Source organism: Cherax quadricarinatus, chromosome 5, assembly GCF_038502225.1.
Source record: "Cherax quadricarinatus isolate ZL_2023a chromosome 5, ASM3850222v1, whole genome shotgun sequence".
Classification (NCBI taxonomy): domain Eukaryota; kingdom Metazoa; phylum Arthropoda; class Malacostraca; order Decapoda; family Parastacidae; genus Cherax; species Cherax quadricarinatus.
Window position 1 is genome coordinate 51,900,454 of NC_091296.1, and position 22,984 is coordinate 51,923,437.

Here is a 22,984-nt window from a genome sequence, read left to right on the forward strand (position 1 = left end):
CTGGAGTTTTATGATAAAATAACAGAAGTAAGACAAGAGAGAGAGGGGTGGGTTGATTGCATCTTCTTGGACTGCAAGAAGGCCTTTGACACAGTTCCTCACAAGAGATTAGTGCAGAAGCTAGAGCATCAGGCGCATATAACAGGAAGGGCACTGCAATGGATCAGAGAATACCTGACAGGGAGGCAACAACGAGTCATGGTACGTAATGATGTATCACAGTGGGCACCTGTGACGAGCGGGGTCCCACAGGGGTCGGTCCTAGGACCAGTGCTATTTTTGGTATATGTGAACGACATGACGGAAGGGTTAGACTCAGAAGTGTCCCTGTTTGCAGATGATGTGAAGTTAATGAGGAGAATTAAATCTGATGAGGACCAGGCAGGACTTCAAAGAGACCTGGACAGACTGGACACCTGGTCCAGCAAATGGCTTCTCGAATTTAATCCTGCCAAATGCAAAGTCATGAAGATAGGGGAAGGGCACAGAAGACCACAGACAGAGTATAGGCTAGGTGGCCAAAGACTGCAAACCTCACTCAAGGAGAAAGATCTTGGGGTGAGTATAACACCGAGCATGTCTCCGGAAGCACACATCAATCAGATAACTGCTGCAGCATATGGGCGCCTGGCAAACCTGAGAACAGCATTCCGATACCTTAGTAAGGAATCATTCAAGACACTGTACACCGTGTATGTCAGGCCCATACTGGAGTATGCAGCACCTGTTTGGAACCCGCACTTGATAAAGCACGTCAAGAAACTAGAGAAAGTACAAAGGTTTGCGACAAGGTTAGTTCCAGAGCTAAGGGGAATGTCCTATGAAGAAAGATTAAGGGAAATCGGCATGACCACACTGGAGGACAGGAGGGTCAGGGGAGACATGATAACGACATATAAAATACTGCGTGGAATAGACAAGGTGGACAAAGACAGGATGTTCCAGGGAGGGGACACAGAAACAAGAGGCCACAATTGGAAGTTGAAGACACAAATGAGTCAGAGAGATAGTAGGAAGTATTTCTTCAGTCATAGAGTTGTAAGGCAGTGGAATAGCCTAGAAAATGACGTAGTGGAGGCAGGAACCATACACAGTTTTAAGACGAGGTTTGATAAAGCTCATGGAGCGGGGAGAGAGAGGGCCTAGTAGCAACCGGTGAAGAGGCGGGGCCAGGAGCTAGGACTCGACCCCTGCAACCACAAATAGGTGAGTACAAATAGGTGAGTACACACAAACACACACACACACAAACACACATACACACAAACACACACATACACACACACACACACACAAACACACACAAACACAAACACACACAAACACACACACACACAAACACACACAAACACACACACATACACGCACACAAACACACACACACACACACACACACACACACACACACACACACATACACACAAACACACACACACACACACACACACAAACACAAACACACACAAAAAAAACACACATACACAAACACACACAAACACACACACAAACCCTCACACACACACACAAACACAAGCACACAAACACACACACACACACACACACACACAAACACACAGAAACACACAGAAACACACAAACACACAGAAACACACACAAACACACATGCATATCTCACCTTCACAGGAAATAATTTTTTTTTACAAGTTATCGTTAACGTTTCGGGAATGTTGACGTCTGCGCAGAAATGACTGAAGAATTCAATGTTACTATCACCTTGTCACAATTTTTCCAGTTCTTCAGCAAAAAAATAACTGAGGGGCGTGTAGACGCGCCCGTTAAAGTCAAGGACGAAGTTTGATCAATAAGGTAAGTTTACAGCCACGTAGGAAAGAAAAGGGAAGGTAGGTGAGGATAGAACCAGGTAGGTGAAGTTAGAGCCAGGTAGGTGAGAGTAGAGCCAGGTAGTTGAGAGAAGAGAGAGGTAGGTGAGGGTAGAGCCAGGTAGGTGAGAGAAGAGAGAGGTAGGTGAGGGAAGAGCCAGGTAGGTGAGGGTAGAGCCAGGTAGGTGAGGGTAGAGCCAGGTAGGTGAGGGTAGAGCCAGGTAGGTGAGGGTAGAGCCAGGTAGGTGAGAGAAGAGAGAGGTAGGTGAGGGTAGAGCCAGGTAGGTGAGAGAAGAGAGAGGTAGGTGAGGGTAGAGCCAGGTAGGTGAGGGTAGAGCCAGGTAGGTGAGGGTAGAGCCAGGTAGGTGAGGGTAGAGCCAGGTAGGTGAGGGTAGAGCCAGGTAGGTGAGGGTAGAGCCAGGTAGGTGAGGGTAGAGCCAGGTAGGTGAGGGTAGAGCCAGGTAGGTGAGGGTAGAGCCAGGTAGGTGAGAGAAGAGAGAGGTAGGTGAGGGTAGAGCCAGGTAGGTGAGAGTCGAGTCAGGTAGGTGAGGGTAGAGCCAGGTAGGTGAGAGGAGAGCCAGGTAGGAGAGGGTAGAGCCAGGTAGGTGAGAGAAGAGAGAGGTAGGTGAGGGTAGAGCCAGGTAGGTGAGAGAAGAGAGAGGTAGGTGAGGGAAGAGCCAGGTAGGTGAGGGTCGAGTCAGGTAGGTGAGGGTAGAGCCAGGTAGGTGAGGGTAGAGCCAGGTAGGTGAGGGTAGAGCCAGGTAGGTGAGGGTAGAGCCAGGTAGGTGAGAGAAGAGAGAGGTAGGTGAGGGTAGAGCCAGGTAGGTGAGGGTCGAGTCAGGTAGGTGAGGGTAGAGCCAGGTAGGTGAGGGTAGAGCCAGGTAGGTGAGGGTAGAGCCAGGTAGGTGAGGGTAGAGCCAGGTAGGTGAGGGTAGAGCCAGGTAGGTGAGGGTAGAGCCAGGTAGGTGAGGGTAGAGCCAGGTAGGTGAGGGTAGAGCCAGGTAGGTGAGAGTAGAGCAAGGTAGGTGAGGGAAGAGCCAGGTAGGTGAGGGTAGAGCCAGGTAGGTGAGGGTAGAGCCAGGTAGGTGAGGGTAGAGCCAGGTAGGTGAGAGTGGAGCCAGGTAGGTGAGGGTAGAGCAAGGTAGGTGAGGGTAGAGCCAGGTAGGTGAGGGTAGAGCCAGGTAGGTGAGGGTAGAGCCAGGTAGGTGAGGGTAGAGCCAGGTAGGTGAGGGTAGAGCCAGGTAGGTGAGGGTAGAGCCAGGTAGGTGAGAGTGGAGCCAGGTAGGTGAGGGTAGAGCCAAGTAGGTGAGGGTAGAGCCAAGTAGGTGAGGGTAGAGCCAAGTAGGTGAGGGTAGAGCCAAGTAGGTGAGGGTAGAGCCAAGTAGGTGAGAGTAGAGCCAGGTAGATGAGGGTAGGGCCAGTTAGGTGAGGGTAGAGCCAGTTAGGTGAGGGTAGAGCCAGGTAGATGAGGGTAGAGCCAGGTAGATGAAGGTAGAGCCAGGTAGATGAGGGTAGAGCCAGATAGGTGAGGGTAGAGCCAGGTAGACGAGGGCAGAGCCAGGTAGGTGAGTTTAGAACCAGGTAGTTGAAGGAAGAACCAGGTAGGTGAAGGCAGAGCCAGATAGGTTAGGGTAGAGCCAGGTAGGTGAGGGTAGAGCCAGGTAGGTGAGGGTAAAGCCAGGTAGGTGAGTTTAGAGCGAGGTAGGTGAAGGTAGAGCCAGGTAGGTGAAGGTAGAGCCAGGTAGGTTAGGGTGAAGCCAGGTAGGCTAGGGTAGAGCCAGGTAGGTTAGGGTAGAGTAAGGTAGGTTAGGGAAGAGCCAAGTAGGTGAGAGTAGAGCAGGTAGATGAGGGTAGAGGCAGGTAGGTTAGGGTAGAGGCAGGTAGGTTAGGGTAGGGCCAGTTAGGTGAGGATAGAGCCAGGTAGATGAGGGTAGAGCCAGGTAGATTAGGGTAGAGCCAGGTAGATGAGGGTAGAGCCAGATAGGTGAGGGTAGAGCCAGGTAGGTTAGGGTAGAGCCAGGTAGGTGAGGGTAAAGCCAGGTAGGTTAGGGTAAAGCCAGGTAGGTTAGGGTAAAGCCAGGTAGGTTAGGGTAAAGCCAGGTAGGTTAGGGTAAAGCCAGGTAGGTTAGGGTAGAGCCAGGTAGGTTAGGGTAGAGCCAGATAGGTGAGAGCAGAGCCAGGTAGGTGAGGGTAGAGCCAGGTAGGTGAAGGTAGAGCAAAGTAGGTGACGGTAGAGCAAGGTTAGATAAGGTTGAAGGTAGGTGAGAGCAGGGGAAGGTAGACCAGGAAAAGGTTTGGTGAGTGTACGGGAAAGTAAGAGAGGATAAGGTAAGGTAAGGTTGTTGACAGCACGGTAAAGCTCGTGCTGGGATCCTCTCACCTCGTAAACTGGCTCAGAGCACCGCTGATTTGTCTCGAAAATGAGTGGGAAAAAAACGCAGTTTTTCCTTGATATGGAATTAAGAAATGAGAGTTATACTGAATTACAATCCCCTATTACAAAGCAGGACAATCTTCATAATAAACATACTGAGGAAAGACATAGAATATTGTCGTAAATCTGAAAATTAACGTTTTATGAAGCCTAAGAAGACAACGCTTATTATAATCTTAATCGACTCCATAATTCCCGTCTGACAGGTCATCTTTATTATCATAACGATTTTGAATTTCGTATGTGGCTCTCTCTCTCTCTCCCCCATCGTTGAACATCCAAGGGCCTTTGATTAGCCGTCGTCATTACTCACGAGGTAATTACTGATGCTTGCGAAAGTTTGGGAAGCATCCTTAGCCACGCTCTACTTCCATAACCTTAGAAGATGAGACCGGAAGAAAACATCACCTTGTCTGTTCTGTCATGTCCTGTCTGTCCGACTGGATTATGTCTCGGACCATTATGGAGTGTGTGTGTGTGTGTGTGTGTGTGTGTGTGTGTGTGTGTGTGTGTGTGTGTGTGTGTGTGTGTGTGTGTGTGTGTGTGTGTGTGTGTGTGTGTGTGTGTGTGTGTGTATTCATCTAATTCTGGTTACAGGGGTCCGTTCATAGCTCCTGGCTCTGCCTTTTCACTGGTCGCTACTATGTCACTCTCTCCTTGCTACATGAACTTTACCATACCTCTTCTTAAAGCTATGTATGGATCCTGCCTCCACTACATCACTATCCGGACTATTCCACTTTCTGACAACTCTATGACTGAAGAGGTACTACCTAACATCCCTGTAACTCATCTGAGTCTAACTTCCAATTGTGACTCTTTCTTGCTGTGTCCCATCTCAGGACCATCCTGTCTCTGTCCACCTTGTCGATTACTCTCGGTGTTTAATATGTCGTTATCATATCCCCCCTATCTCTCCTGTCCACCAGTGTCGACAGGTCGATTTTCCTTACCCTCTCCTCGTAGGACATGCCCCTTAGCTCCGGGACTAGTCTTGCTGCAAACCTTTGCATTTCCTCAAATTTCAGATGTGCTTGGTCAGGTGTGGGTTCCAAACTGGTGCTGCTTACTCCAATATGGGAATGACGTACACTGTGTACAGAGTCTTGAACTATTCCTTACTGAGATGTCGGAATGTTATTCTCAAATTTGCTAGGTGCCCATGTACTGCAGCAGTAATCTGGTTGATGTGCACCTTACAAGATGTACTCGGTATTATACTCATCCCAAGATTCTTTTTTTCCTTGAGTGAGGTTTGTAGTCTTTGGCCCCCTAGATTGTACTTTGTCTGCGGTCTTCTTTGCACTTCCCAAGTCTTCATGACTTTGCACTTGGTGGGCTTAAACTCCATGAGCCATTTTCTGGACCTGGCCTGCAACCTGTCCAGATCCCTCTGTAGTCCTGCCTGGTCCTCCTCCGATTGAATTCTCATTAACTTCACATCGTCTGCAGAGAGAGACACTTCTGAATCTATTCCTTCCGTCATGTCAGTCACATATAACACAAACAGCACCGATTCTAGGACTGACCCCTGTGGAACCCTGCTCGTCACAGGCACCCACTACGACACCTCGTCACGTACCATGACTCGCTGATGCCTTCCCGTCAGGTATTCTCTGATGCATTACAGTGCCCTAATCTCTTATGCACTAATCTCTTGTGTGGAACTGTTTCTAAAGCTTTCTTACCGTCCACGAATACACAATCTACCCACCCCTCTCCATCTCTTGTCTTACTGCTGTCACCTTGTCATAGAACACAGGATTTCCCGTCTCTGAATCCGTATTGGTTGTCGTTGATAAGCTCATTATTTTCTAGGTGTTCCACCACTCTTCTCCTGACAAACTTCTCTATGACTTTGCATACTATACTTGTCAATGACAGTGGTCTGTAGTTTAATGCTGTGGGTCTGTCTCCTTTTTTTAAATAATGGGACTACATTGGCTGTCTTCCATACCTCAGGTATTCGCCCTGTTTCGATAGATGTGTTGAAGATTGTTGTTAATGGTACACAGAGCGCCTCTACTCCCTCTCAAAGGACCTACAGAGAGATGTTATCCTGCCCCATCGTCTTTGTGGTATGTAGTTCGCTTAGCAGCCTCTTCATCTCCTTAGTTGTATGTATTCTGTCCAGCACTTCATCTTTCTGGAGTCCTTCCTGCCTCCTCTGTGAATACTTCTTTGAATCTCATGTTGAGCTCTTAACACACTTCTCTGTCATTTCTTGTGATCTCCTCTCCTTCCTTCCTCAGCCTAATTACCTGGTCCTTGACTATTGTTATGCTGCTAATATGACTGTACACACTTGGCTTTCGCTGCTATGTCATTTTCGTATTGTCGTTGAGCCTCCCTCATATGAGCATATTAATTTCTGGCATTTCTGACATCTATACTTCTTCCATTTTCTAGTACACTTAGTTCTGGCCTCTCTTCACCTTTGGGTGAACCAAGGGCTCGTCTTGGCCTTCTCATTATTTCTGTTGCCCTTGGGTACAAACCTCTCCCCTGGTTCCTTGTGTGTGTGTGTGTGTGTGTGTGTGTGTGTGTGTGTGTGTGTGTGTGTGTGTGTGTGTGTGTGTGTGTGTGTACTCACCTAGTTGAGGTTGCGGGGATCGAGTCCGAGCTCCTGGCCCCGCCTCTTCACTGATAGCTACTAGGTCACTCTCCCTGAACCGTGAGCTTTATCATACCTCTGCTTAAAGCTATGTAAGGATCCTGCCTCCACTACATCGCTTCCCAAACTATTCCACTTACTGACTACTCTGTGGCTGAAGAAATACTTCCTAACATCTTTGTGATTCATCTGTGTCTTCAACTTCCAACTGTGTCCCCTTGTTACTGTGTCCAATCTCTGGAACATCCTGTCTTTGTCCACCTTGTCAATTCCTCTCAGTATTTTGTATGTCGTTATCATGTCCCCCCTCTCTCTCCTGTCCTCCAGTGTCGTCAGGTTGATTTCCCTTAACCTCTCCTCGTAGGACATACCTCTCAGCTCTGGGACTAGTCTTGTTGCAAACCTTTGCACTTTCTCTAGTTTCTTTACGTGCTTGGCTAGGTGTGGGTTCCAAACTGGTGCCGCATACTCCAATATGGGCCTAACGTACACGGTGTACAGGGTCCTGAACGATTCCTTATTAAGATGTCGGAATGCTGTTCTGAGGTTTGCTAGGCGCCCATATGCTGCAGCAGTTATTTGACTGATGTGCGCTTCAGGAGATGTGCCTGGTGTTATACTCACCCCAAGATCTTTTTCCTTGAGTGAGGTTTGTAGTCTCTGGCCCCCTAGACTGTACTCCGTCTGCGGTCTTCTTTGCCCTTCCCCAATCTTCATGACTTTGCAGTTGGTGGGATTGAACTCCAGGAGCCAATTGCTGGACCAGGTCTGCAGCCTGTCCAGATCCCTTTGTAGTTCTGCCTGGTCTTCGATCGAGATGTGTATGTGTGTGTGTGTGTGTGTGTGTGTGTGTGTGTGTGTGTGTGTGTGTGTGTGTGTGTGTGTGTGTGTGTGTGTGTGTGCGCGCGCGCGAGAGAGAGAGAGAGCGCACCCACTATCAACAGGAACAATAGTTACTCTTACTATCTATTTCCTAATATTAAATTACAACGCCTGTAACATCTTCATTTGCAGCTCGCCCGAGAAAAATCTAGATTTCAACCCCTCAACAATTTTTAATATGTTTTCGAGCAGGGTGCGGAAAAGTTGGAGAATTTCTCAATGAATATCCTTTAATACTCGCCGACAAAGGTCAGAAAAATCCACAAAGTGACAGGTTAAACTCGACTTGAAAAGCACAAATAAAGTAATATTGACACTAGCTGTTGTCGAATATGAAATTAGTAACCTTGGCAAATACTAGCAGGAAATGAGAGCGGTATCAGATAACAGTAACATAGTTAAGAAGCGAGACGGCATCTTGTAGCAGTAGCAGCCACGAGACATGGGTGGGCGTGGTGTGTTTACTAACCAAAAATCTGGCCTTTCTCATCCCCTAAATCATATCTGTGGTCCTTCCTAGGTTACTATATATGCCATGGCTGTAACTACAACCTTAATTTTTAAGGGTGGACCGGTAAGCAAGCGGAAGGCCTTAGCCAGATGATCAGAAGCTCTAGCTGCGAGTCAGGAAACACTTGTCATGTTTCCTGGCAACCTTACGTAACCTTCCTGGGTGTCGGCTCACTCGTAGGCTGGGTCCATGGCTGAGAGTTTGGTGGATGAGAGGATGAGATAGTGTGTCACACACACACACACACACACACACACACACACACACACACACACACACACACACACACACAACACAACACACACAACACACGCGCGCACACACACACACAGACATTGGAGGACACGCGGGTCAGGGGAGACATGATAACGACATACAAAATACTGCGTGGAATAGATAAGGTAGACAGAGACAGGTTGTTCCAGAAAGGGGACACAGAAACAAGGGGTCACAATTGGAAGCTGAAGACTCAGACGAGTCATAGGGAGGTTAGGAAGTATTTCTTCAGTCATAGAGTCGTCAGGAAGTGGAATAGCCTAGTAAGTGATGTAGTGGAGGCAGAAACCATACATAGCTTTAAGACGAGGTATGACAAAGCGCTGGAAGCAGAGAGAGAGAGGACCTAGTAGCGATCAGTAAGGAGGCGGGGCCAGGAGTTGTGTATCGACCCCTGAAACCACAATTAGGTGAGTACACACACACACACACACACACACACACACACACACACACACACACACACACACACACACACACACACACACACAAAAGAACAGTCAGGAGTGCGGCACAAATTAAAGCAGTAAAATATTAGCTTTGAAGATTTGAAGGAAATCAGAAGATTCATTCACAAGTCATCATATGGAAACTAAAATCTACATGTCTCCAATAAAAATTGTATGATAAGACACAAACATACCAAATCTAATTCAGATCTTTCAGAGAAACCAAAGAGACTAATATCCTAAAATACACAGGTACATTAAGCTTGAGGTCGCTCAGATGTTACACTAACAATAATTAAGCAGTGTAAAATGAAGCTAATCAAATGTGACACTCAGAAATTATAGCAAGAAAAGCAGTATATCAATTTTTCCAATTTCTTCAAAATAAAAGCAAATTGGAGCCTACACAGTTCAGAATCAACTCATTCTTTTTCTTAAAGAGTAACCAGTATTTAAGAAAGTAAGAAAGTTTAATTTAAGCTTAGTGAACATATGCCAATTTTTAGCAATTGTCTTGAGGGCTCACAAATGTAATTTGCACGTAAAGAACATTAAGCTAATTTAACTTAGGAAAACCAAAGAGACATTCTTCATTTAATTCAAGAAACCAATTCTGATCAATTAATCTGACACATGATAACTTCCACTACCTAACATCAAGAGATTGTTTACAATGAGGAAAATATTAAATATTTAACACATCGGTCATCTCCCACTGAGGTAGGGTGACCCTAAGAAGAAACACTTCCACCATCACTCACGCCATCACTATCTTGCTAGAAGAGCGCTGGTACTACATTTCAAAACTGCATATATCCTCACCCTAAAAGTTTAAAGCTGACCAGAGAGGTATTTTCCAGTTATTGCACAAAATAAAATAAAATTGTGCCTACACAGACTAAACCCATAAAACGTTCTATCCATTTCATACGATGCATCATCCCGAGAAGATTGATGCCGTTCACAATTGTTAGATTTTAACGAGAGAAAAGCGTTAAGCCTATAGGATCATAGTATTCAAATTCGATTCAAGGAAGGGGAACATTAAATCTAGCTCCTTGGATCAAGAACCCATCACCAGCATTAGGGAAAAATAGTGCAATAAAGTCAACCCATCTGTGTAGGATACACGAGTAGTGAAATTTTGAAACCGACCAGAGAAACTTTTCTCCACCTGCCACACGGATACAAAATTTGGGCTCCTAAGCATACAAATAGTCCCATTAATCTTGCTCAAGATACGTTGAATAAGTGTTAAAAGTCTGGAGCCAAGCGAGTAAGGCGTTCTCGTGTAATAAGCAAAAAATCTGTGAGAAAACTAACCAAATTATTGCTGAGAATGTTTAGAAAAATTCTGAAGAGAGCTGACGACACTGGTGAGTGCGGAGCTCTGCCTTGAGGAGGATCATAAGGGATGGACGACAGATGAATGGAGAAAAAATATATTTTTAGATGAGGCGCATTTTGAAGTACATGGGTACAGATGAGTGGTAGTGAGACGGAGCAAACGCGAACCTTTCACATTCAACAAGCGCCAAAACACCTACGTAAGATGTTTTTGGGTAGTTTTACTGCTCAAGACCCTGGACGGCTTGTTATTGTCGAGGGAACGACGAACATCGACAAATACATGGCAATCCTGGCAACTCATTTGCTTCCCATTGTGGACAGAGACTTTCCTGATGGAAGAGGCAATTTCCAGCAGGATCTTGCTCCATGCCACACTTCCAGAAAAATGTTGACATTCTTCGAAGACAGTGGCCTAAGCGTTATAAATTGGCCTGGAAACTCTCCTGGCCTCACCCGAATTGAGAATCTGTGGGCAATAACCAAATGCAAGATCGCTAAACAGTTCAGCTGTGAAGAAGCTAATTGCTGCTGTTATTAGGACCTGGTACAGCGACGAAGAACTTGCCAAAATGTGTTCAACATTTGTGGTTGATTCTATGCCAAAACGTGTAGTAATGCTTATAAAAGCAAAGAATAGTCATATCTCTGATTAAAACAATTATCTGTCATATCACTGCCGTGTAATTTTTCAAATAAACATTAATTTTCCAAATGTCTTATTTCAACAATGTCACAATTAATATGCACACTACTGAACATCAGCATTAGGTTTCGTTTTCTTCTTCTTCTTCTTCTTCTTATTATTATTATTATTATTAGTTTAATATTACTGTATTTGTAACTTTTTAATAATAACAACAATTATCAAAAATGTACAGTTTTGTTCCTCAGGTTTACAAAGTTTCAGTGGAAAATGTGTAAAGTAAACTCAGCATCACTGACACAAGAGCGACCGGCAGCGTGTTGAGTTTACTTGGCAAGGCTGCAACATGTGCATACAAACTTACTTAATTCTTGTCTGGTTGGAGGGTGTATACTTGTGTGTGTAGGTGTGGATGGTTGTTGGGTGTTGAGTTAGAGTGGTTGTGTAGGTGTGTTGGAATTAAGTGTGTGTGTTAGGGGCAGATGGGTTCGTACTGGGATGTGGTCTGTGGATCAGGAGGCTCCAGTAGAACATATGTGGATAAGAAGTACAGTTATTAGTAAGGAAGTGGGGGTGAGAAAGCATGGTGGTTAGTTGGTAATATAATAATATAATAACTTTTTATTATTAACACATCGGCCGTTTCCCACCAAGGCAGGGTGGCCCGAAAAAGAAAAACTTTCACCAACATTCACTTCATCATTGTCTTGCCAGAGGCGCGCTTACACTACAGTTATAAAACTGCAACATTAACACTCCTCCTTCAGCGTACAGACACTAATTCCCATCTCCAGGACTCAAGTCCGGCCTGCCGGTTTCCTTTCATGTTACCTTGCTCACACTCCAACAGCACGTCAAGTCCTAAAAACTATTTGTCTCCCTTCGCTCCTATCTAACATGCTCACACATGCTTGCTGGAAGTTCAAGCTCCTCGCACACAAAGCCTCCTTTACCCCCTCCCCCAACCTTTCCTAGGCTGACCTCTACCCCGTCTTCCCTCCACTATGAATTTATACTCTCTCAAAGTCATTCTGTTTCGTTCCATCCTCTCTGCATGTCCTCAGCCCTCTGGATAATAGTTTTGGTAATCCCGCACCTCCTCCTAATTTCTAAACTACGAATTCTCTGCATTATATTCACACCACACATTGCCCTCAGACAACATCTCCACTGCCTTCAGCCTTCTCCTTGTTGCAACATTCACCACCCATGCTTCGCACCCATATAAGAGCGTTGGTATAAGTATACTTTCATACACTCCACTCTTTGCTTCCATGGACAAAGTTCTTTGTCTCCTCAGGCTCCTCAGTGCACCACTCACCTTTTTCCCATCGTCAGTTCTATGATTCACCTCATCTTTCATAGACCCATCTGCTGACACGTCCACTCCTAAATACATGAATACATTCACCTCCTCCATACTCTCTCCCTCCAATCTGATATACAATCTTTCGTTACCTAATTTCCTCATCACCTTACTCTTTCCTATATTCACTTTTAATTTTCTTCTTTTACATACCCTACCAAACTCATCAACCAACCTCTGCAACGTCTCTTCAGAATCTTCCAAAAAACACAGTGTCATCAGCAAAGAGCAAATGTGACAACTCCAGCTTTGTGTTAGATTCTTCATTTCTTAACCCCACATCTCTTGCCAATACCCGAGTATTCACTTCTCTTACAAACCCATCTATAAATATATTGAGCAACCATGGTGACTCCACACAAGCTTGTCTAAGGCCTACTTTTACTGGGAAATAATGTCCCCCTCTCCTACATACTCTAACCTGAACCGCAAATTTGGTCATTTTTGTATCAGGATGCGACCCACACCAGACGACTAACGCCCAGGTATCCCATTATTATTGATGGGTGAACATAGACAAACGGTGTAGGGAAACATGTCCAATGCTTCTTCTTTCGCCAGGAATCGAACCCGGACATTCACCGTGTGAAGCGGGAGCTTTTGCCACCAAGCCACAGGTGAGAGAGTGAAGTGACTGTGGGTAGGATTGTGACAGGGAATATTAAGTGTTTCATTAAGATGGTGAAAGGGAAGATGAGGGTGAGTCTGAGTGGGTTACCTTACATGAGAATGAGCAGGTGCAGGTTGGGATGATGTGTGAATGTGTTGGAGAGATTCTGAGTTGCTCTAGTTCAGCTACTCTGGGAGTCGTAGTATTGGAGGATGAGTTGGCTTTAAACTGGATGCCTAAAACAAACACGCACATAATGCAGATATTGGAGGAATACATAACCAAAAGTCTTAAACACATATGTAAATTTAACGTGAATAAAGTTTATTTACAGTCGTAATCACACAGAGTTCAAAGTTTGAAACGCTGTGATGTTTATTACCTCCTGACTCTCGTTGCTGGATTTAAAAAGATCAGCAGACGATTTATGGTGTGAGTTAGGGGTTCTGGTGGCTCCTGTTGTGCTTCCAGCCTCACTACTCTCATTGTTTGTTTCACTCTTCATTGTTATAGTTTGCCCCTCATGGGCAAGACAATTTATCCTGCCTTCTACCCAAGCACATAGCTCCTCCTTCATTCTGCCCATTTCTACGGTAACATGTTACTTGGGCAATTATATGGGTAGCCATGGTGGCACCTATGTGGACACACGGGAGCACCCATATTGACGCCCATGTAGGCACCCATGTGGTGCAATCTTGTGTGAGTTTTCAGGTCAAGGTTTCCTCTGATCAGAGTCTCTCACTTGGTTGGTATGCTGATATTTAAATGAGAATATCTCTCTGATTCAGTTTTCAACATTTTCCTAGAACTTATTCCTTTTGCAAAATAGTTATTCTGTATACACGATCAACTTCAAATTTTCAACGCTGGTGTATTGTAACTAGGACGTGGCTCATGAAACTATATTGGCATGTGCAAGTGACCTATAGTCATTGATAAACAGATTATTCTTGGGTTATATTTTTGTACTGTATGTTGGATAGGTAGAACAGTAACTACCCAGTACTACCGTCCTGCCAAATGAATGAGAAACGGAAACCAGTAATTGCATTACACAATGGTAGGAGTGCTAGTGTCTTTTCTTTCTGTCTCATAAACACGTAAGATGCCAAGTACATTTTACTACCTCTACTTACATCTAGATCATATTACACATGCAACTGTGCATGAACATTGATGTGTATACACACTTATCTGAGTTTTACCTCTAGTCTCTTAATAGTTCTTGTTCTTGAAGTGTTTCCTTTAATCTCCATGGGAAAATGAGTGAGAATTTTTCTTTCGTAAGTCATGAGAGTCGTCAAAGCCGGGAGCAATTGATTATTAATCCCTTCTTCTCTATAAATTACTTAAAGAGAAAATTTTAACGGTGAATTGTCTGAATGTGTATAGGCAAATATTATGTGAAGAAAGAATTGATTGTGGATGTTATGCATAGAAAAAAGCCGGATGTTCTAGCTTTAAGAAAAATGAAGCTAAAAAAAGGTTAGGAAAATTTCAGTGTGGAGGTGCAAATAGGATTAGGTCAGGTGTGTCTGAGAGGAGTACCGGTAATATTCAATGATCAATTATGGAAGAAAAAAAAGAGGGTATATATAAGTGTATAAATTAAAGGAGTATGTGCATTAAAATAAAGAAATAAAGATGGGATAAAAGGAGTGGAAAATAGTATTTTTACCCCTTGGGAAGAAAAGAAATGTAAAGTGAGAGATTTTGGGAGGTGGTAATTGAGTGTAAGATCAGATCAGAGGACTCACAGGTAAGGACCCACGAGGGGCGAGGGGCAAGTGGGAACAGGGCGAAGAATAGACGGTGAGAGGAATGTCTTGAGTCGAAGAGAGAAGAGTCAGGACTAGACCCAACTGCTAAGCCTGAATAAACACTGACGAAGACGATGTAGAAGGCAACAGGAACTCTGCAGGTGCTGACTGCATCTTGCTGGATGGATGATAACTGCGACTTGATGGTGATTGGTGGCTGCAGGCGACAAGTGAGGAGCTCATCGTTGATTGGTCAGTTCATAGAGGTTGGTGGTTACCTGGAGTCGTGGCGTTGTTTTACGATGTGTATTGCAAATTTGAATTCAGTTCCTTTTTCAAGACGTTTAAAACGTTGTAGAGGGAGCAAATTTATACGTGTCAGCAAGTGGTGTTGGCTGGAATTTTTTTCTTCTAGTTGTTCTTCAATGGTCTGTAGAATACTAGAAAGTTCAATTTTACGATGAGCTCTAGCTGTGCAGGAAGAATCGATGGTAAACTTGACTTTCTTTTGGATGAGGTGAGAATAAAGTTCAGGAAGCAGCATTTCTTGTTGATACTTTTCTGTAGTGTAGAAGTTGATTCCATTCCATGTAGCATATTTTTCAGGATCTTCTTCGTTATCATGTTGAGAGTCGTGAGATGGTGATTTTGGTGCTGGTTTTTCTTTCTTGTTAATTGGTGTTGAAGGAGGAAGTGAAGATTCGTTTGTCATCTTCAGTAGACGAGTAGGAAGATGTTTCTGGTGGCAAGGCTTCTGATTGGTCGGTTTTAATGAGGAGTGGTGGCGGCAGAGGCTTCTCATTGGACGTTGTTGGAGTGACGTCACTGGTTGCTGGTGGTGTTGGAGCTACTGCAGCAGAGGTGGTGATTAAGTCCTTGGTGAATCTGAGAATTTCTTCAGAAGGTGGAGATGCTGGAAATGTGAATGATGGCATGTAATTTAATGCAAATAACTCGTTGATGGTAGAGTTAAAGGTTCCAGGTACAGCCATGTTCTGCATGTGAGCGTATAGTAGACAATAGCGGTTCTTCGTTACGTCACATGTTGGAGGAGTGATGGTGGTGGTGGAGGCGGTTTGAGTAGTTGCTTGAAGTAATTTTGTAGTGTCTGCTAGTAACTTTGCAATTGCGGCATACGTTGGTGTGTTGTCAGTAGAGTTTTTCTTTGCTGCATCTTGTGTTTTTTTCATAATATCCTTTCTAGTAGGACATTTTGCTGCCAGTGTATGATGATCATTACTTTTACAGTTTAAACACGCTGGTTGTGTTGGAGCAGCAGCGGTACAGGAACTGAAGGTGTGTCCCTCACTACCACATGTAGTGCAGAACTTCTTGTCTTTTACTGGACATGCTTTGGTGGTGTGAAGATAAGAATAACAGTTCCAGCAATGTTGGATGTAGTGGTATCTCTCTGCTTCTATGTAGGTGGGACTGATGTAATAGTAGTAAACAGCAAGACCTTCGTTCAGAGCAGTGGTAGCCATGTTCACGTCGGTAAAGGTGACCTTGAGCATAGACGATGCTTTCGGGATTTTGGTAATGCTGTTATACCACCTTGTATTGCATTGTTTTAAATAAAATATAAAAAAAATGATGTCAACAGTAGCCCAAGTATTTTGAGTTTCTATAGATGACTTGAGTTCAGCAATTGGTTGAAAGGTTAAAATCTTATCCAGTTTTTTCAGGAATACTGATTTCCTTGCCCCGAGGGCAGGAGAAGATGTAACAGAAAACCCTTGAGTAGTAAGAGTAGTGGTGGCTTCTGTAGTAACTTCTCTGCTTCAGCATCATCGTGACACACAACAATGAATGCTTCTTTGAGTGATAAAATAGCGTTGAATTTTGCATGCAATGCTCCCTGCACAACAGTTGCAAGAGCAAGCTTCGTTGAATCATCAACGGTACCACTTTTTGGCTTGATCTTAACACGATTTGCGTAGCTCATCGTGCAAGTCAAGGCGAAGACGACGCTGGTAAAGGTTCCCCTCCCCAACGGGGATTGTAGGGAGACTAAGTAAGGAGAGCTGCTATGACCTGCCGAGGTGAGAGTCAAAAGCAGAATGTCAAACCATAATTGAGTGTTGACGGAGTTGTAAACGGTGAAAAAATAATTGTGGGGACGTAAATGTTAAAGTAGGAAAAACTGTTGTAGATGTAATGGGTATGTTTGGAGTGTCTCCGCTAAACGATAATTGACGGACTTTAACTGACCTAAGAATATTAATATGTTTGGTATTAGATAATACGTTCTTTAAGAAAAAGAGAATATATTAATAAAGGGGATACGATAAAGGGTGTGAGGACAGCAACTTGTTCGACTATGTATTAGTAGATAAAAGGTTAATGGGTACATTTCAAGATGTACATATTTATAAAGGGTAACAAATATATTAAGTCATGATTTACTGGTAGCTACAATGATAGTAAGAGGTAGATGGGATACAAGGAGAATATTATCAGCATGTAAGAGAGAAGGAAAAGTTTATAAATTAAAGGAGATAGGGTAAGATTTAAACAGCTATTGGGAGAAATGTGGGGTAGGAAAAATACAGGTAATAAAGAGAGGGTGGAGGAGGTACGAGGTAGATTTAAGACTGCAGTCTTAGTGCGCATCAGAAGTTTTTGGGCAAAGGAGGGCGAGTGCAAGAGGGAAGAGTGACTGGTGGAACAACCAGGTAAAGAGGGCGTTAAGGGGGAAAACGTTAACATGTTTTTTACTATGTAGAAGTGATATACGGACGGAGAAGTCTACAGAGAGCAAACGAGAGGTTAAATAGTGGCGAGAGAGTGAATAATGAAAGCTAATGAGAGAGTGGGAGAGGTTTTATTAACGAATTTTGTATACAATAAGAAAAAAAATTAGAATGAGATTAATAAATTGACAAAGTTTACTGAACAAAGGGTTTTTAGAAGCTAAAAACAAAAGAGGAGGCAATATTTTGACTAACTCTTAAATGTTGATGAAGAGGAAGAGGCACTGACTCCTTGTAATGGACAAGAAGAGCCAGATGTGAGTGTTTGGGAAGCTCATGGGAGGTAAAGCAGCCGGGATAGATGGGATTAAGACAGAATTTTTAGAAGTAGGTACGTTTATAGTTTTAACGGTTGGTACATTTGTTCAACATATGCGTGAAGAGAGAAGAAGCTCCCTAGGGACTGGCAGAAAGCTTACTTCCTTTGAACAATGGAAAAGGGGATAAAAGAGAGTGTAAGAATTATAGGGGAATAAGACTGTTGAGTATTCCGGGAGAGTTGTTAGTAAGGTGGTTTTAGAAATAGCTAGGGATGTGTAGACCAAATAAGTATATAAAAGAAATAAGTAAATAACACTTATATAAAGTTACGGAACTTTACATTGCATCAGTAGGTTTAGAAAAGGCATATGGTAGGGTGGATAAGGAAGCATTGTCTCAGATGTTCCAAATGTATGGAATAAATATTAGGCTAAAGTAGTAAATAACTATTATCTCGATAGTTTGAAACACTCAATACTGATGTTTCCTACTTAGAAGGATGGGTTTGTTGTAATGTGCGTGTACCAATTTGTCAATTTAATTACTAAAATGGTTAATTTTTCCAAAGAAATACCTTGACTGTTCCTCCTTCTCTGAACGTCTTAAATCGTTAATAGCTGATGCACCTTGTATACATAATTATAAATTTTTCGAAATACTAACAAAGATAATGAACATGAAATCGAAAGACTGTGTACGGTTACTGGAGATTACCTTTCCAGGTAATGTGTGGGACTCAGTTTGCCAGTTTCATTAAGGAAATTGTAATAATGATTTCCTATCAATAACAGAGCATGCTTCCTCACACTGACGTCAAACTTTTACCACTGATACAGTTTATGAGGCGGATGTTACCCTATAAGTTTAGGCTATATATCAACAAATTTGTTAATATACTATCTCAGTTTAAAATTTGTAATCAAACAGACACACATTGGACTCTACCCCCTCTGGTAAGTCATTCATATATATTAGGAACACTGACGGTCCAATTACTTATACTTGCGGAGACTCACTCTCTCCCATTCTATCTTATCTCTTACTGCTGCTCCCTGTTTTCTGTCAATCAGATACTTTCTGATAATCCCTGAGCACTCTGCCTATTAACCTAGCCTTTTCCAAAAGTTTCTGGATTAATCTCTGTTGGGGTACTGTAACAAATGCTTTCCTACAGTCAAAGAAGATTCAACCTTATCAGCCCTGTCTTTCTTGCTTTATCCATGTGATTGTCATTGAACTCCAGCAAATATGTGAGACAGGATTTTACATCCCCAAAGTCATGCTGGTATTCTGTAAATAATCTCCTCTAATATCCCTTCCTTACCATCTTTTCTAGAACTTTTGACTTTATGTATACTGGAAGTACCAGCCAACAGTTTAGTGTCTCTTGTCTCTCCTCCCTACCCTTTTTTGTATTATCTGGCACATGTCCTGACTGGAGAGACTAGTTGTATATCTTTGTTACTGAGTCACGTAGTGGCTATGCCTCTTATATCTCAGCACCCATGAAGATGTGCTTACTCGTTTCATTTGCATTTGTTGCATCAAGCTCCACTGGCACTTTCACCAATTTCTTGTTCTGCTGATGCTTTCTAGTGCCTGTTGATTTGGTTTAGCTACAGTTCCTTCTCCCAGCTCTCCATTTTCTGTAAAGACTTCTTTGGATCTTTCACTAGGTGTTTGCCTATGTCATTCTCCTTCAGCATTCCATCCGCTTTCTTCGGTATTATCACCTGTTCCTTCACAGTTGTCTTTTTTCTTGTGTGCCAGTAGAGTAAACGTTTTTGTTCCGTTTGATTTCCTCTATTTTTTTCCAAGCTCTCGTGCTCCTTCTCTTGACCTCACTGCATTTCTTTTCTTCGTGCTTGTGCAAATTTTCCCTTTGCCTCATGGCACTTTGCCTTTATTACCTCAGTGCCTTCCTATATAATCTTGCCCTCCAATACTTATTCCAAATTCATTTCTCTCAATCACAGAAACCCTTTCGGTAGTCCTATTTTCCCATTTCCACCAGGTTCTCGAAACTTAGAACCATGTGATCGTTGGCACCTAGAGGTTCTCCAAATGTAATTTCTGCGATGTCATAATAGTTTAGAGTAACTACCAAGTCGAGTCCTGCTGGTGGATCTCCTTCCCCATTTTTGGTGTTTCCTTCATATGTCATAAGTTACACTCAGTGTTTTTGGTCCAACATAGAGGATCCCAACTTTCCTAGTTAGTCTCCTTATAGTTGAAACCTCTTATAACTATGAGTTAAATTTTACTACTTGCTCTCTCTGCTACCATCTCCAGTATTGTTCAGTTATTCTGATCATTCTCTTCTATTGTTAGGTGGTGGAATATATATCACTGTCACTATCTCATTTGTCTCTTCAGATATTACAGTACCTGCTAAAGTTTCTAAAATTCACTTTTTTTCAGGTTTTCTACTTTTCCTTTTTCTCTTTGTTTTCATATTATTTATTATCCCACTGGGAAGATCACATTTGATATCATTCTTGAGAGTTTTGTGTCTGTAAGAGCTATATCAGTCTTCCTTTGCTACTCTTTTATGACTTCACATATATTGGTAGCTCCATCTACATCTGAGTAACACACTGGCTTTTATTTATTGTTTTTCTCTAGGTAAAACGCTCTCTTTATTTACTTCTGGAAAATCTAGTCAAGGATTCTCTGTGGAGTACTATGGCATTCCATGAACTCTTTCCCTCTGTTAAATCTCCTTGATATAAATAAAACAAGGATTATTCCTTTTCAATAACCTCAGTGCTGCTTCCTCCATACCCATGTCTCCCTTTCTGCTTTTCTTCCCTTCATCATCCTGCCTCCCTTGACGTAGAATGATTCGAACTTGCAAAATTCCGTCGGGTTAGAATTTCTGGGTTCATAAATAGTATCCTGAGTGGTCTTGTCCTTCCCTGTATACATATTCCTACCCGAAAATAACCCACAGATATTGTAGTCTCACTTGCTGCTCCCATTACTTCCATCAGGTTTCGAAATTGTTGTTCTTTCTCCTGTCTTCTTTTTTCTCTCTCTCGGATTCTCTCATTTAATCTGGATACCATGAGAGCTATGTTCCTTGTCAAGGTTGCCTTCACATCCGCTAATACTTTATGATCTCTTACCACTTCTTCTCTAGTTCCTTCTTCCTACTTTGCACTAAATAAGGGAAGTATACCACTTCAAGAAAGGTTGCTTTAGTGCTGGTGAGGAACTCTTTTTCCTCTGCCTTGGAGCTAATCTAAAAGGCCTCCCATTCTCCAGGATTTAGTGCATCCCTTGAATAAAACAATTCTAAATGATATCAGTATTTAATGTCTGATGCATATAATTAAATGGATGTAAGACTTTTAGGGTTAGGCTGTTTAGATTCAAATTTTGTCGGAGTCTGTGCATTACCTCCAGAATGCATCTACCGAACGGCTTTGAACGCTTAGTGCTTTTTCCGACTCCTTCTTCCACCCACTCTCTTTCACACTCTCTCATATTCAACGTCTCACAAACTATCTCACACAGTCTCACATTCCTTCGCATACTGTCTCATTCAATCTCACGAACATGTATACACTTCCTCTCACACATTCCTAACACTTCCACTGGCTAGCCACCCATCCAATAAATGCGGCCAGGGGAGGACACATTGTGTGAGTGTTACTACGTTTGATCCTCTCAAACGGATGTTTGGCTTCAGTCATTTCAGGTATCCCTGGAAAGGGATTTTTAATCAAGTGGTTGTCTAAATTTTTTGGGGTATTATTAATTTTTATTCTGCAACTTGACGTTTTCATTTCGTTCGTATAAACACTGAGTCAGAGACACCTCTCAATGTGTATATACACTGAGACACACCTCTCAATGTTGCCTATTCAGTGAGAGGGACCAAAGGAACGATGCTCTGTCCTATTTTAATAAAGGCTGATTTTTTTTCCGTATGTAAATTTTTTTTATATCGCGGGTTCGGGAAAATAGAATTTTTCACCTCCTTTTTTTCACTTTTATTTTACTAAGGGGATCTAATTGTTTTTATTCAAAGACTAATTTAATTTTGGGGGGAATTAATTTTGAACGTTGAGTATTTTTATTTTTTTGAGAGCCAAAGTAAGAAGTTATTAAGTTCAAATTGTTGTTGTTGTTGTTGTTGTTGTTGTTGTTGTTGTTGTTGTTTGTGTGTGTGTGTGTGTGTGTGTGTGTGTGTGTGTGTGTGTGTGTGTGTACTCACCTATTTGTATTCGCATATTTGTGGTTGCAGGGGTCGAGTCCTAGCTCCTGGCCCCGCCTCTTCACTGGTTGCTACTGGGTCCTCTCTCTCCCCGCTCCATGAGCTTTATCAAACCTCGTCTTAAAACTATGTATGGTTCCTGCCTCCACTACGTCACTTTCTAGGCTATTCCACTGCCCGACAACTCTATGACTGAAGAAATATTTCCTAACATCCCTTTGACTCATCTGAGTCTTCAGCTTCCAATTGTGACCTCTTGTTTCTGTGTTCCCTCCCTGGAACATCCTGTCTTTGTCCACCTTGTCTATTCCGCGCAGTATTTTATATGTCGTTATCATGTCTCCCCTGACCCTCCTGTCCTCCAGTGTCGTCAGGCCGATTTCCCTTAATCTTTCTTCATAGGACATTCCCCTTAGCTCTAGAACTAACCTTGTCGCAAACCTTTGCACTTTCTCTAATTTCTTGACGTGCTTCGTCAAGTGCGGGTTCCAAACAGATGCATACTCCAGTATGGGCCTGACGTACACGGTGTACAGTGTCTTGAACGATTCCTTACTAAGGTATCGGAACGCTGTTCTCAGGTTTGCCAGGCGCCCATATGACGCAACAGTTATCTGGTTGATGTGTGCTTCCGGAGACATGCTCGGTGTTATACTCACCCCAAGATCTTTCTCTTTGAGCGAGGTTTGCAGTCTTTGGCCACCTAGCCTATACTCCGTCTGCGGTCTTCTTTGCCCTTCCCCGATCTTCATGACTTTGCATTTGGCGGGGGTTAAATTCGAGAAGCCAGTTGCTGGACCAGGTGTCCAGTCTGTCCAGGTCTCTTTGAAGTCGTGCCTGATCCTCATCTGATTTAATTCTCCTCATTAACTTCACATCATCTGCGAGCAGGAACACTTCTGAGTCTAACCCTTCCATCATGTCATTCACATACACAAGAAATAGCACTGGTCCTAGGACAAGTGTGTGTGTGTGTGTGTGTGTGTTTGGTGAGAGAGAGAGAGAGAGA

General features: G+C 43.1%; 1 protein-coding gene across 1 annotated transcript in view; it reads right to left on the minus strand.

Annotated features, from left to right (window-relative positions):
* Positions 1–22,984, minus strand: part of sNPF-R (short neuropeptide F receptor) — a 339,763-nt gene that overhangs the window by 212,277 nt on the left and 104,502 nt on the right. The window lies entirely within an intron of this gene.